Below are 16,717 nucleotides of genomic sequence, written 5' to 3' on the forward strand. Positions count from 1 at the left end.
GGAAATATACAGAGGATGTTCTATGACAGAGAAGGAGACTATGAATTGAGGGGGAAATTGAATCTAAGGATTCTTAAAGCACGGTCAAAGGTTAAAACCTTTTGTGTCACTATTTATGGGGTAAAACTGTGGAATAGTTTTACTATAGATCTACAGCAATGCTCAGGAATTAGTAAGTTCATGAAAATACTTCGAAAACTGATTCTGGAAGAATATGATACCGATAAAGATGATCACCCATTGTATGTATAAAAATATCAAATTATATCCAAATTATATCAATCACGGTAGCCAAGTTTATATAGGTTCTCCTCATGTATCGTGTGGAGTATGTGATGATGGGAATTAGGTGAATTATGTGGGATCAATAAGATGTTGAGCAGGGGTAGGAATTAATAAGTATGTTCATACTTCTTCCTACTCCTTTTCAGACCAAACATTGTTACATTATGTCAGACGATTTTGTTTTATTTCATTATATATTTTTTGTTTATCTGAACACATACGTGTGTGTGTGTATATCTACATATATATTCGTATCTGTAAATGAAAATATATGTAGTGTGTATATATTGTTTTTTGTTTTATATGTCTGAAACAAATAAAGATACAATACAATACAACAATAAACAAAGGAAGAATTCCCTCTTTATAAACAGGTTAATAAAGTATGCCATATTTTAATAACTAGATAGGCACCTGTTGGGTTGCCACTAATGCACACCAAGCGGTAGCTCTAATCCTCTTTCACTGACTCAGTCTAATAAATCTGTAACTTTCAAGGTCTAAGAGAACAGACAAATTTTTGTCGATAGTAACTCAATTAGTAAGACAACATTAGTGATCTCTCAAGAAACAAAGTACTGTAATTCATTATTATCAGGATGTCCAACATATTCCCTGAAAAGCCTTCAGTTAATTCAAAATACTGAAGCAAGAGTGCTGACAGGGACTAGAAAGAGAGACCATGTTTCTCCTATATTGGCTTCCCCTCCAGAATTCAAAATCCTGCTCCACATATACAGGGTCTTGAATAATCAGGCCCCATCTTATCTTAATGACCTTATAGTACCATATCACCCCATTAGAGCACTTCTCTCTCACACTGCAGGCTTACTTGTTGCTACCACTTGTTTCTTGTGATTTAGCACTGTGTAAATAAAATGTAATTTTTTTTTTTAACTAACTAAGGCCTAAACCATACAAACTAGAACATAATAATGCTGACGATACAAACATTTTTTGCTCTGGTGATGATCTGCAGAATTTATTGGAGGATATGACTAATGAAATAAGTAAAGTGAAGTTCTGGATAAAAATAAATTACATTAAATTTGACTAAATCTAAATTTATGTTATTTGGAAATAGTAGTTTAAATACAAATGCAAAGATTCAAATAAATGGTGTTGATATTGAAAGAATCAGTGAAAATACATTTATGGGGGTAATAATAGATGAAAAACTTAACTGGTGAGCTCACGTAAGATATATTCATTCCAAAGTATCACGCAGTATTGCAATACTAAACACGGCAAAACAGGTATTCGACAGAACATCACTTCATATTCTATACTGTTCACTGGTTTCACCATACTTAAGCTATTGTGCAGAGGTCTGGGGCAATAACTATAAAACCACATTACATTCACTTTTTACTCTTCAAAAAAAAGCAATTCGAATCATCCATAATGCAGGTTATAGGGAACATACAAACTCACTATTTTTGCAGTCTGAAATATTGAAAATTGACGACCTAGTGAAATTCCAAACAGCACAAATTCTATTCAAAGCAAAAAATACAGAACTGCCAGGTAATATTCAGAGTATGTTTTTTTTTAAAGAAGGAAGTTATAATTTAAGGGGTTTTTGTAACTTCAAAACAATGAAGGTACGTACTACAAGAAAAGGCTTTTGTGTTTCTATTCATGGAGTGAAACTATGGAACAGTCTGAATATGGAATTAAAGCAACGTCCAAACATAAAACTGTTCAAAAAGAGTTATAAAAATATGATCTTCTCGAACTATAAAGAAAAGGAAAATATTTAAATTAAGTGAATGTCTCTATTTAAAAAAAAAAACAAAAAAAAAAAAACTCATGATGTGATATTATAGTATATAGTATATCAGAAATCTGTTCACTATTTTTATTACAAATTATATCAGTAAGGAAGCTGACTAAATATTAACTGATAATTTATGGCAAAGGGGTGGGATTAAATAAGTGTTTACTTCTTCCCACTCCCTTTCAACATGTAAATTAATCAGAACAGGTTTTTTTGTATGTAATTTGTATAGTATTTTTTCTCTCTCTTATTTTCTTTTCTAAATGTACTTGTATATTCTTCACATGTTGAAATAAATTACCAATCAATCAATCAATCAATCAATCAAAAAGGCATGAAACACAAAACACTGGGTCTAAAGACCCAGGACCATGGCAATTGCTGGTTTTGCCGACCGATGTTGTCTAAAAATATGTTAAAAGATGACCGTCTTAAAGCTATTCTATATATGTTTATTTTAAACAGGGAAAGCATGCAATGCCCACACAGGCCCTTTTGCCTGTCCTGTCCAGCACTGTAGCAATCGGAGTTATTGACTGAAGGCCAAGAAAAATGCCCAACAGATTTATTTTCTCAAGTGCATCATTACAGCTTTTGCCATACTGGTCTACTTGATTGTCATAGTTTATTCAAGCTTTATTTTTTATTTTATTTTTTTTTACTTTTAAGTCATTACAATCAGAATGGACAGCACCAGGGGACATGAAAGAGAAAGATGAAGAAATGAAAAGTTGGACTCAACAGAAGGAGATGGGGAAAAAAGTGTTTGATCACCTGCTGAAAAAAACAAAACAAAACGAGAACAACACAGTAGGGAAACGACAGCAACAACAAACATAAAAATAAGTAATGGTAAATAATTAATATTGAATGTTACCAAGCAGCACACAAGACCAACAACCCATGATATGTTTAGAGACAGCAGCCAACCAAGATAGTGTGTGTCTGTTAGTACCTGTTTGTACAAACCTGTGTCAGGTATGCACACCTGTGTGTATAAGCGAGCTTGTATTCGCAAGGTTTCTCCATGTAACTGTCTAATACTAGGTGTGTGGAGCCATAGCCTGGCCCCGCAGAACATGAAGCAGCCATGGAGGAGATCCAGGCCCCAGATTTAGAGGCCCCCCAGAGCACGAGAACCCAAGAAGGACCAGGGAAGGAGGAGGGGACGTTTGCATGTGATTAATGAAGACTCAAAGATTTCAGACCTACGATTAGCCCAAAATTCAAACGATATGTATGCTTCGAAAGCATCACAATCAGCTCCTCTCTTACAGCATGGTGGGATTTTCTAGAAATGAGTTTATTATTGCATAGTGCCTGTTCCACTATGCAATAATCTCTTAGCCAGTGCTCATCTAAGAGATTATGTTTTAACCATCCTGAGATGAATTGGATCCTCTTTTTCCTGTATTTTCCCACCATGTATCTTCCAATATCCCTTAATAATGTTGACCTAAAAATAATCTGCAAAGCTCTCTCAAAAAGATTAGAGAAGATAACCCCATTCATAATTGTGACCAAACTGGTTTCATAAGAGGTAGGCACTCATCAACAAATACAGTTAGATATCTTAATTTGATAGTAAAATTATTGAAACCACAATATTGTCTCTAGATGCAGAAAAATGGTTTGACAGAGTTAACTGGAAATTTTTATTTGGAACTTTACACAAATTTGGTTTTGGAATTTTTTTCATAAACTGGTTAAAAATTAATTTCCCAAAAGCATGTTTCAGGACAAATGATCAAACTCCCAAACTGTCGAACGATTTGCCTCTAGAAATTAGACAGACCTCTTCTCTCCCTGTCTTTAAATCACTTCTGAAAACCCATCTCTTCACCCTGGCCTTTTGACCTAAGATGTTGTTTTTTTAAGTTTTATTTTTAGTTTAGTTGTTGTTTACTTGATTGTATGTTGTTTTATATTGGTTTATTATAGGAAAGTTTAATTACATATTATTTGTTATTTAGTATTTATTTTTTGCTGTTTCATTTTATCTATCATTCTAAACGTATTTACTGTACAGCACTTTGGTCTTGTGCTGGCTGTTTTAAAGTGCTTTATAAATAAAATTGGATTGGAGACCTTCTGTCTCCAGAGGGTGAACAGGCAGGGATACCCACTCTCCCCTCACTGTTTGCAATTTTTAACAACTAGCAGCAGCAATTAGACAGGCTAAAGTGATTAAGGGTATAAGTTGAATATAGAACAAAATATCAGTCTTTATGCGGATGATGTGTTACTTTTTCTCCAGCACTCACAAACCACTCTCCCTGAGGTAATTATATAAAACAATTACATTAAAAGCTACAGTTCTTCTAATTAATTGCTCCTTACATAATTCTTCTTCTACCCCACTGCAATCTGGAAATGTTAAATATTTAGGTATCTCTCTATATAGGCATCTCTTGCAGATTTAAATAAATTAAACCACATTCCACGTTTAAAGGAAGTAGAAGTATGCTTGAGAACACAATTTGCTTTAAGACTAATCAATTTGTATTTATGAGTGCAAAATTTCTTTTCTATTAAATAACCTTATAAATAACTCATGTTACCCAAATAAATCTCACCACCCAAAAAACAGAAGTCTCAAGGCACTCCAAAAAAACATTTTTAAAAGGCTTTTTTCTTTTTTTTCTTTTTTTTACATACAAGGCATATTTCCATACACTTTTCTATACACTATACACTTTTTGTCTAAACACGTGTTCTACGGTTGTAGCAAGCAGAATCATGGTCCGAATGCTTTGTTATGTCAAACAATATATACTTCTCTTACTTTCCCAAGAGAAGCACTATGGACACTCTGCTGGGTACCTCATGTTAAAATCTTTATCTTATTTATTTTATTTTGTTATTTATATTATTATCTGTGTGGATATTATGGTGAAGCAGACAGGGGGTGAAGGTCAGGTTAGCAAAAGACAGAAGAAACCAAAGGAATAGAAAAATAAAAGTGGCAGAAAGCACGAGAATGAAGAATAGCAATGAAACAGACAGAACTCCTGCATCTGCAACCAAATACCCTCAAACAATACACAGCACATGAAAGAGGTACACAAACAAAATACAATTGTACTCTGTGTGTGTAATAAAATAAGAAAAAAAATAAGAGCGAGAATGTAAGTGTGTGCGTATGAGCGTTTCATGACGTTTCATGAAATGAGAGTGACAGACTGCAACAATACCCCACTGAGATCTAGAGGTGGAAAGGGAAAGACCCACATGACCAGATGCTCAGTGATCCCCAGGCTCAGGCCAACCCTGGTCCCACATAGAGTGTTTTCCAAATTTCAGCACACACACTGGTCCACTAACACCACAAAGAACACAAAAGATAGTTTAACCTGCCTATCAGAGGTTATTGTTGAGATTCAGCAGAATGTACAAAATATTAGAATACTTGAACACATTGTTTTGCTTGTTGGTTATAGAGGGATCCAACCAATTACACATAGTAGCTGTCATACATAGATTATCATGAGCTGAGCCCTGAAAAAAATTGCCACACGTGAACCACGTACCTGCTCATGTAAATGGTACCCACTGCATCTGCCCTTTCCAAGCACGCTGAATTCAGTATGCTGAGGAAGGCTCTGTATTGGAAGTCATATTTTTTATTTTGACATGTTAAGTTACTCCTATTCTGCATCCCACTAAGAATAATATGTTAAATATTAAGGATTCAAACACACTCTTCAATCTGAATAAAACTACAGTGAATAATGTCCAATTATAGCAATGACTTTCTTATGACATTGTTTAGAAAAATGCAACTGATCATTTTGTTAAATCCAACTGCCAGATATTAGGGTTAAATGGAATTGAATTCCATTTAACCCTAACAATTTTGTACATATGAAAAAAATCCTAAGGCATATCATAATGATGGTATCATAGCAATTATATAAAAGTATAACTAGAAAAACAGACAGTAAGATATAATTTGAACTTGTTCTCCCTACTATTTTGTACAGTAGAAAATATTTAGGTTATCAATTAAGTTCCTTTAGTTTTATTAGCATTACTTAATCAAGTCGAATTTTTGAGTCACTTTACATGTTTTCTTTCTTTCTTTTTTTTTTTTTTTTTTTTAATAGCAAAGCATTTATCCAATTGTAATGGATCATCATCATCTTTATGGTGTCTGCACACACACTGACAGGATTATCCTACTATGGACTTTTCATCCTTGGGGCTCTCGACACACCCACCTTTCGGGTCTCTGGCAGTCTTCAGATTTTTCAAGTGTTTCATCTGAGTGGTTAGCTCAGTGTCTCTAATCTGCACAGCAGGTGGGAGAAGCTAACAGAGATAACTCTGCAAGCCAAGATTATTGTAGGCTATAGGCACCATAGCTTCCCTCTAAGCCCTCCTCTCAGTACAGAGCCTGGCTCTGTCACTCTAAAGCTCCTGCTGCTGGTCAACCTGCACAGGTAATCACCCGTGGACAGCAAAGTGATATTCCTAAGATCCCTGACCCCACAGCCAGACTAAAGCATACAGAGAGGATTCACAATCTAGCAGAGGTGACAACCATGTCATTTACACAGATGCTGTTTTAACTCATTCAGGTTTGCAGGTGCAAACCTTAGTGTTAAGCTGTCAACTTGAGGCAACTGTTACTGTTGAAGCGAACTTAACTCAATTTAGTTGAACCTGCTGTTGTCAAATTACCTTTTTATTCAGGTAGTAGCCATAATAGCCAAATAAGTTCCTTAAATCAGACCCTGTGCATTTTGACATATTACTACAATCCCTCCATCACTATGGAGAGAAATTTGCCTCAAAAGTGTTATGAATGCATTTTCTAGTAGAGGGATGATGAGCTGTTCTGTTTATTTCGAAAAAGACCACATGTCCCAGTTTTACACTTCTTACATCTGTGGAAGGTGGCAGTGTGAAATTTGTCTCAAAACCCCATGTGGCCATGTGATGTGATCTGTCACGGCGGGGTGCGCCGATGTGTGCGGAAGCAGGACCCAAAAGCAGATGATGACGAGGAATAGTAATGATTAACAGAAAAGTGAACCTTTATTGCGATGACGGCAGGAGATGAACCAAGAGACCAAAGCAAACAGGCAAAACACTAAGAAACAAAACACTGAACTGACAAAACACTAAGAAACAAAACACTAAAGGTACTAAGACCAAAAACTATAACTATGACCGAGGTGGAAAAATAAACAGACTATGACTCTGGTGAGAATAAACAGACGAACTGACAATGGCATGAAGAAAACAAAAGGCTTAAATACAGACATGAGGTGATCAGGGGAAGTGGCGACACATGAGGAAACAGCTGACTGACATGAATCTAATGACAGGACCAGGAGGAGTGAAACTAAATACAAAGACCAAAGAACACATGACACTGTCAGAATAAAACAGGAAACACTAAAACTAGACATGACAATACAAACTTAACATACCAAATACGTGATGAATAATGCAAGAACTCAAACAGAAAACCCAGGAACAATAACTGCCTAAACTAAAGGCAAATAGGAAATACCACAAAACTAACAACATCTCAAAAAATGAGAACAATACAAAGAAAGCTCAAAGTGCTGGGTCGGAGACCCAGCCTGTGACAGTGATCTGTGTGTATCTTGCGCTTAGTGCACACAAATTTAAGGATTCATAAGTCAGTGAGAGGGATTTTACGTGTGATTTTAGATTCATGAAGCTTACCTTAATTAAACTGTATGTGGATGTATGGATGTGCAGAGTTATAAAATAGATTTGCCTGTGTTCAAATTACCTCTATGGATTTGACCATACATTTGTGAGTCTCCAAAAGTTACACAAATCACTGTACACATTTGTAAATTTTATTTTATGTTTGTGGATCATATTGTGTGCACACTTTTGAGGCAAATTTCTCTCCATACATCACTGACAGCAGAGTTTCTAGTGTGCAACAGGCCCAAGGATTAACATTCATAGTATGCTTATCAAATAGTGAATCTCATTTTAGATCTTAGTTCCTAAGCAACACTTTCCCATTTTCTTAGCTTTAGTTCAGTATTAGCTGTAGGGTGAATACAGAGCAAACAGGAGTTGCTTTTCAAACCATTAGTACTTAGAAACAATGGTAATTCTCTATGTTTGAATTTTATGTTCATATAGCTATTTGTTTTTCATTTGGTATGATAAAGAAAATTTGTCATTCCAAGAAATCTGGAGAGAAAAGTAGCCTATATTTCCCATTGAAATGCTCCTTCCATTTACTGAATTAAGAAATTGCTTTACTGTCTGCATTTGGCGTAGTTGTGCACTTTTAAGAAAATTATGGGCAGAAAATCGATGCTACAAGAAGATGTGTCTTATTTTGTTGATCATCTTATAAGGGTTACTGCTAATAAAAATAAGAAGAAACTTTTCTATTTGGTTCACTTTCTAAGGTTAAAATCTTACCATTTATCACGTTTCCTACCATACACCAAATCCTTATTTTTGTCCATCATCTTTGCGTGTGTTAAAAAGTGTGCTGTTCTCCCAGCTTAAGGCTGCAGTGAGAGAAAAAAAAGTTTTTGATTGTTCAGATTTCACACAAAGACACTAAAAAACTGAACCAAAGAATAAGTCTTGACAAACTCTGCAAGCAGCTAGCAGTAGTACCCACAGGCTATTGGACAAGTAGTGTGTCTGTTCTTGGATACATGGAATTTGATTTTTAGATTTTTTCAATGGATACTGGTGCCCCTCTAAATTAAATAAAAGTTTTCAGAATTGCTCCCACACTATGTTAACTGGACAAATGTATTAGTATTGTCCTCCACTACTTTTGCAGGCTTTAGATGTTAAAGAATGATCTCTGTTTGTGTCACAGTTCAAGGAGTTACAGTACAGTTAAATATACAATGCCTGCAAGCCCAACTCCGAAACATAATAAACGTGCAGTCTATACTAACTCTGAGCATGGAAATTTTGGGGGTTAAATCAATGAAATTAATATTCAATTAAATACATTTCTAATTAGATTACAGGATGATTTTTTTATTATCTTCCTGTAATACTGTTTATTTTCATTTAACCACAACCTTATTAGATCGTGTTTTCCAAAGTGATTCATGATGAGAAAGTAAAATAAATGTACAGATTCACTTCAAATGGTTCTCATGTTTCCGAACTTGTAACATACAGACAGGTTGGGTGGCCAAAAGTGTAACATACAGACGATTTGTCACATAGCGTCTTTATGTTACGTTTTGGGATGAGAACGTGTTGGTCCAAAGACATGTTGCTGCTGTTTATGAGTGCAAATGTGACTTTGAATGTTTGTCTGTCTGCATTAGCTCTCCAATAGACTCATAATAATATGAGACACAGCCTGTTTTCATTTCTTTTTAAAAATGTTTTTATTTATTTCTTTGTTTTTTGTTCAGGTATGGAGAATATACAGAATCAGAAAGGGTTTTATTGCCAAATGTTGAGCAGGTTTACAACATTAGGAAATTGCTGCGGTGCTTCAGTGCAAACATACTGTCATAAATTACGCATAAATAGACATGAAAAAATAAATAAATAAATAAATAAATAAAAATAAGAATAAGAATTAAAAGTGCTAAGTAGATAGATATATACATGAGTGCAGGTGGTTATGATGGTTCCAGAAAACTAAATATTCACAATGGAACAGTTTTACAGTTTTTGGTTATAGTATCAAAACTGATCAGCTCTCTGTTTAAAACAACAATGCATTGCTGCAATGGCATTGTTATGAAATCCAATAAGCATGTCCACAGACACATTGATTTTAGGAATTACTGAAACAGAAACCTGTAGGATGAAGCAAACGGTAGCTGGAAGTGACATTACAGAATTAAAGACAAAGCTGCTCAGATCCACTTTTTGTCAGGTTTCGTAGATCGGACTCACGCGCAGACCACTAGTGTCTTCAAAAGGTGCATTTATTTACAGTGTTTCCTACAGTGGAATTCATATATACACATAATAGTGTCAAAGGAAAAAGGGGCCGGGGTTCCAGGGTCCAGGAGTGAAAGAGGCAGGAGTCCAGGAAGGGAAAGTTTCCATTCAGTCCTAGCACATCTCCTCTCCTTTATCTCTCTTGCTCCCGTTCAGTCGCCAGGCACAGGGGAAGAACAAGTCCAGAGGCAATCTATGCACAGGCAGAAAAAAAACCATTAGTCTCCTGGTTCAGACATGCTCATAAACTGACTTTACAAAATACAGGACGACTGACGCTGATGACTCAACGATCCAGCGACGAGTAGAGCAGACTCGCCCTCTTAAGAAGGGTTCCAATCTTTCATGACCAGCGACAGATGTGCTGATCACCTCCAGGTGCGTAGGCCAGGGGCAGGAGCCCATACTGAGCTCCGCCCCGGCAGGAGAAAGAGAGAATGGAAGAGGGCGAGAGAGAAAGGGAGAGCAGAGGTGAGAGAGAAAGGTAAACAAAAACAAAACACCTGACGGCTGTCAGCTGACGAGGAGCGGAGACCATGACAGTACCCCCCCTCAACGGGAGCCCCCCGGCGACCCACCAGGCTTGTCCGGATGCAGGCGGTGAAACTCCCGGAGCATGGGCACATCCAGAACGGCCGCCCGAGGGACCCAGGAGCGCTCCTCCACGCCATAACCCTCCCAGTCAACCAGATACTGACAGCCACGCCCACGGCGCCGAGAGTCCATGATGCGAGTGATGGAGTAGGCCGGCAAGCCATCCACGAGCCGGGCGGGAGGAGGGGGCCTGGAAGGAGGGCACAGAGGACTAGACCGGACAGGTTTGAGTTGTGAAACATGGAAAACATCATGGATTCTCATATTGCGAGGGAGTTTTAACTTCACAGAGACAGGATTGACCAAGGTGGAGATTTCAAAAGGGCCAATGAAGGTGGGTGTAAGTTTCTTAGATTCAGTCCTGACCGGAACAAAGCGGGTAGAAAGCCATACCTTCTGGCCGACAGAGTATTCGGGTGCTGGAGTCCGGTGCCGGTCTGCGATGCGTTTATTGTTCTCCTTCGTGCGCAGTAGGGCCGCTTGAGTTGCCCGCCAAACTCTGCGACACCTGCGCAGATGAGCCTGGACGGAGGGTACAGAGTGCTCACCTTCCACAGCAGGAAAAAGAGGAGGCTGATATCCCAAGGAAGCTTCGAATGGAGACCGGCCGGTGGCAGAGGCAGTCAAGCTGTTATGGGCGTACTCGATCCACGGCAACTCCTCACTCCAGATGGTTTGATTGGTGGAGGCGACGCAGCGCAGGGCGGTCTCCAGTTCTTGGTTGGCCCGCTCGGATTGGCCGTTGCTCTGAGGATGATAACCCGAGGATAGACTGACCTTTGCGCCCAGGGAGTTGCAGAACTCTTTCCAGACCCGAGAAGTAAATTGAGGCCCTCTGTCGGACACTATGTCTTCCGGGATCCCATGCAGGCGGAAGACGTGAGTGGCGAGTAGGCGTGCAGTCTCTAGAGCTGTGGGAAGCTTAGGCAGAGCAATGAAATGAGCCACTTTAGAGAAACGATCGATTATGGTGAGAATGACAGTGTTACCTGCTGATGGAGGTAACCCGGTGATGAAGTCCAGTGCTATGTGAGACCATGGCCTGGAAGGAGTGGATAACGGATGGAGCTGACCCGCCGGGGGTTGGTTCGATGGTTTGTTTCGGGCACAGACCGTACAAGCAGTGACGTATTCCCGAGTATCTTGGGTGAGTGAGGGCCACCAGAAGTACCGCTGGAGAAACTTGACGGTGCGATGTATCCCTGGGTGGCATGAGAACCGGGCCGTGTGAGCCCATTGCAGAACCTGGGATCTGACAGAGCGCGGAACATAGAGTCGGTGGACGGGCCCCCCTCCCGGATCCGGTTCGGCTATCTGAGCCGCCCGGATGGCCGCCTCGATCTCCCAGGTGATGACCCCAATAGTACAGGTTGCCGGCAGAATGGAATCCGGATCCGCCTTTTCGTCAGCAGCGGAAAACTGACGGGAGAGAGCGTCCGGCTTGACATTTCGGGAATCGGGTCTGTAGGTGATTGAGAAGTGAAAACGGGTGAAAAACAGGGCCCATCTGGCCTGTCGAGCGTTGAGACGTTTCGCCGTTTGAAGGTAGGCCAGGTTTTTGTGATCGGTCCAGACCACGAAGGGTTGAGTGGTGCCCTCCAGCGAGCTTAATCGCCAAGAGCTCCCGATCGCCCACGTCGTAGTTACGTTCTGCAGGGGTGAGACGACGGGAAAAATAGGCACAAGGGTGCATCTTACCTTCCCTCTGTTGGGAAAGGACGGCCCCCACCCCTGAGTCGGATGCGTCGACCTCTACCACGAACTGAAGAGTGGTATCAGGTTGGACCAGGATGGGCGCTGAAGCAAACCGTTTCTTGAGCTCCTGAAAGGCTGATTGGACAGCGTCACTCCACTGAAAAGCAAGCTTGGGAGAGGTTAACTGAGTTAATGGTAAGGCAATCCTGCTAAAGTCCCGTATGAATCTCCTGTAGAAGTTAGCGAAGCCAAGGAAGCGTTGCAACTGGCGACGGTTGTTTGGTTCTGGCCAGTTCACAACAGCCTTGACTTTCACAGGGTCGGGTCGAAGATCTCCCCGCTCGATTATGTACCCTAGGAAGGCAACCGAGGGCACATGAAACTCACATTTCTCGCTTTTGACGAACAGCCGGTTCTCCAGAAGGCGTTGCAGCACCAGCCGGACCTGGGTCTCGTGTTCCGCCTGGGAGGAAGAGAAGATCAGAATGTCGTCTAGATAGACAAACACAAATCGGTTAATAAAGTCCCTTAGAACATCATTGACCAGAGCCTGGAATACTGCAGGTGCGTTAGTGAGGCCGAACGGCATGACCAGATACTCAAAATGTCCAAGGTGGGTATTAAACGCCGTCTTCCATTCATCGCCATCCCGAATCCGGACCAGGTGGTAAGCGTTTCTCAAGTCCAGCTTGCTGAAAATGACGGCGCCCTGGAGAAGTTCGAAAGCGGAGGTGAGCAGAGGCAGTGGATATTTATTCTTGACCGTAATGTTATTGAGTCCCCGAAAGTCAATACAGGGTCTGAGGGTCTTATCCTTCTTTTCCACAAAGAAGAAACCTGCTGTGACGGGTGAGGAAGAGGCCCGGATAATGCCGGCAGCGAGAGATTCAGTTATATATTTCTCCATAGCCTCCCGTTCCGGCAGCGAGAGGCTATAGAGGCGGCTGGTTGGTAAGGGAACTCCCGGCAGCAGGTCTATGGCGCAGTCATAGGGCCGATGGGGTGGCAGCGACTGGGCTCGGTCCTTCCGAAACACCTCAGCGAGATCGTGGTAAACAGACGGCACATCTGCTAAGTCGGAAGACCGCGGTGGCTCTGGGCCGGTGACAGATTTGTTAGGAGGTACGGCAGCCTTAAGGCAAGTCATATGACACTCCTCTCCCCAGCCCGTAATGCCTCCTTTCTGCCAATTAATCGTGGGGTTGTGTTGCTGGAGCCAGGGATGACCGAGAACTAACGGCGTCTGAGTGGAGTGAAAAACAAAAAAACTAATCTCCTCCGAATGATTGCCAGACAGTGTGAGGGTGAGCGGTTCAGTGATGTGTGTGATGTCGGGGAGGCGCTGCCCTGATAAAGCCGTGACGCGTAAGGTGTGGGGTAGTGACTCCACAGTCACACAGAGTCGTTTAGCTAGTTCAGAGTCAATGAAATTTTGTTCTGCTCCAGAATCAATAAGCACAGAAAGTGAATGACACTCGGAATGGACCAGAAGCTTAGCCGGCAGGGCTAAACGTGGAGGAGATTTATCCTGATTCAAACCGCCCACCAGTACTCCTACCATCACTGGCGGGCGCGGCCTTTTGCTCGCGACGGACAGGAGGCAATCATGTGTCCCTTATTACCACAATACAGACACTCACCGGCCGTGATGCGTCGCTGACGTTCTGCAGCAGTTAGGTGAGAGCTGCCGATTTGCATGGGCTGTACCTCTCCGTCGGCGCCCCCTGATGTCCGGGAGGACCGGTAATCGGCCGAAGCCTCCGCCCATCGCGGCCCTGCGGCCTCCTGGGAACTGGAGTTCCGTGCTTGCCTACGAGCTCGTAGCCGCTCATCCACCTTAATACATAACGACATCAATTCGTCAAAAGCAGTGGGTAGGTCCCGCATAATCAATTCATCTTTCAGATCTTCCCGGATGTTATTTAACAATGTGCTCCTGAGCGCATCCGGTCCCCAGCCGGTTTCTTCTGCCAAAATCCAAAAGTCGATTGAATAATCTGCCATACTCCGCTTACCTTGCTTAAAGTTAAGGAGGCGGAGCGCCGCAGCCTCGACTCCAGAGCCCTGATTAAACACAGTCTTAAAGTTAATCACAAACCTCTCAAAAGAGATCTCCGGGTTGGAGTTTAACACGACCTGGGCCCATTTCAAAGCCCGGTCACGAAGCATCTGTACCAAGAACGCAATCTTTGCCCCGTCATTGTTATGAAAACGCCGCTGTTCGCGGAAAATCAATGAACACTGGGCCAGAAAGCCAGAGCACTTCTCTGTCTCCCCTGAAAAGGGCTCAGGCGAAGGCAGAGGACCGTCAGAGGATGGGGTGGCTGCCGATGAGGGACCGGCCGTAGCCGCCGCGAGTGTCTCCTGCTGGGCAGGGCGAGCCGGCTGGGAGGTCCCTGGCTGTACTCCCCCTGGCGTAGTCAAACCGGAAACAGCTTGAGTTAGTGCAGCGATCTCACCTCGCAGCTGATGTAACATTTGTTCGTGGCGAGTCAGCGCCGCTTCTTGGGCAGCCAGTGCCTGACCGATGGTATTCTGATCTGCTGAGTCCATGTTGTGGCTGGATCGTTCTGTCAGGTTTCGTAGATCGGACTCACGCGCAGACCACTAGTGTCTTCAAAAGGTGCATTTATTTACAGTGTTTCCTACAGTGGAATTCATATATACACATAATAGTGTCAAAGGAAAAAGGGGCCGGGGTTCCAGGGTCCAGGAGTGAAAGAGGCAGGAGTCCAGGAAGGGAAAGTTTCCATTCAGTCCTAGCACATCTCCTCTCCTTTATCTCTCTTGCTCCCGTTCAGTCGCCAGGCACAGGGGAAGAACAAGTCCAGAGGCAATCTATGCACAGGCAGAAAAAAAACCATTAGTCTCCTGGTTCAGACATGCTCATAAACTGACTTTACAAAATACAGGACGACTGACGCTGATGACTCAACGATCCAGCGACGAGTAGAGCAGACTCGCCCTCTTAAGAAGGGTTCCAATCTTTCATGACCAGCGACAGATGTGCTGATCACCTCCAGGTGCGTAGGCCAGGGGCAGGAGCCCATACTGAGCTCCGCCCCGGCAGGAGAAAGAGAGAATGGAAGAGGGCGAGAGAGAAAGGGAGAGCAGAGGTGAGAGAGAAAGGTAAACAAAAACAAAACACCTGACGGCTGTCAGCTGACGAGGAGCGGAGACCATGACACTTTTCTCTTTTAAAGCTTGCACAGCTCTAATAAGATACAGTGCATGCTGTGGAGATAAATGAAGGAGAAGGGGAACAAAGCAGCTATAATATTGCACGGTGTATTTCTTGTTCTCTGACTGGGGCCACAGTACACTTTTTAGCCACATGTAATAAATAATTGTCTACAGCAGCCTCCTCCATAATGTGTCTACTTTAAAAAATAAACTCATATATATTTTGTATAATTTTAGTCCATTTGTTTTTTTTTATTATTGTTAAACATAGAATGTGAAGAAGAAGCAGGTGAAGTAATCAAATAAAAAAAGAAGCATTGGCACCTGAGATACTCTATTCCCAGGAGCTGTACAGAGCATTTTCCCCAGTCTAAAAATGGAAACATCCCGCAGACTCCTGGGAAGCACATGTGAAACTCATCCATCAGTTTTCTCTGGTGTATATAAATACCCAAGTGGAGCAGTCACACATAGGTTTGTCCTATAATGTGGGGCTCACAGATGGGAATGATTCAGGTAGGTGGTAAACTGCTGTGAGCAAAAATATCTCTCTGGTCTCTTTTCAGGCCTTTTTCTCCAAATAAAAGCAATCAGCAAAATATTAGGCTCACTGATCCACATTTAGGGAGTGGAAAGCTATCTCTGTCACGGGTCTGTGGTGGCAGACCCTGTATCTGTTTAAGACGACCCAAATGCATAGGCTTCAGGCAGGAATCCGTTTTTAACAAAAAACAAGCCGTTTATTGAAAGCTGAAAAAACATGAGAAACAAAGGCAAAATAACACCGAGATAAACAACCTAAAACCTAAACTGGGGAACAACTAAGCAAAACCTGAACACTAGGAAAATGGCAAAACTACTGAACATGAACACAGAGAGATGACCTGACAATGAACAAAGGGAAACTAAGGACTTATATACACAGAAGGGCAATGAGGAAAGTGGAAACAAAGCTGAAACAAATGAACATGATGCCACAGGTGAAGCAAAACTGGACAAACCAAACATGAAACACGAGACAACTATAAGAAAACAGGAAACACTGAGACATAGACTGCCACATGAGCTTGACACAGGAGGAAAGGTAGATGACAGAGAGAGGAAGAAACATGAGAAAGAGGACGTGAGAGCACAAGAGAGAGACACTGGATGTGCTGGAGAAACATGGAATAAACATGACAGACAGGGGTGACTTGGAATGACACACAGGAAGGGGAGACAAGATATCTTGACAAGACAACA

The sequence above is a fragment of the Mchenga conophoros genome, linkage group LG15, assembly GCF_057382185.1.
Source record: "Mchenga conophoros isolate Kocher_MC1m ecotype Shallow Benthic linkage group LG15, M_conophoros_male_GT1.1, whole genome shotgun sequence".
Classification (NCBI taxonomy): domain Eukaryota; kingdom Metazoa; phylum Chordata; class Actinopteri; order Cichliformes; family Cichlidae; genus Mchenga; species Mchenga conophoros.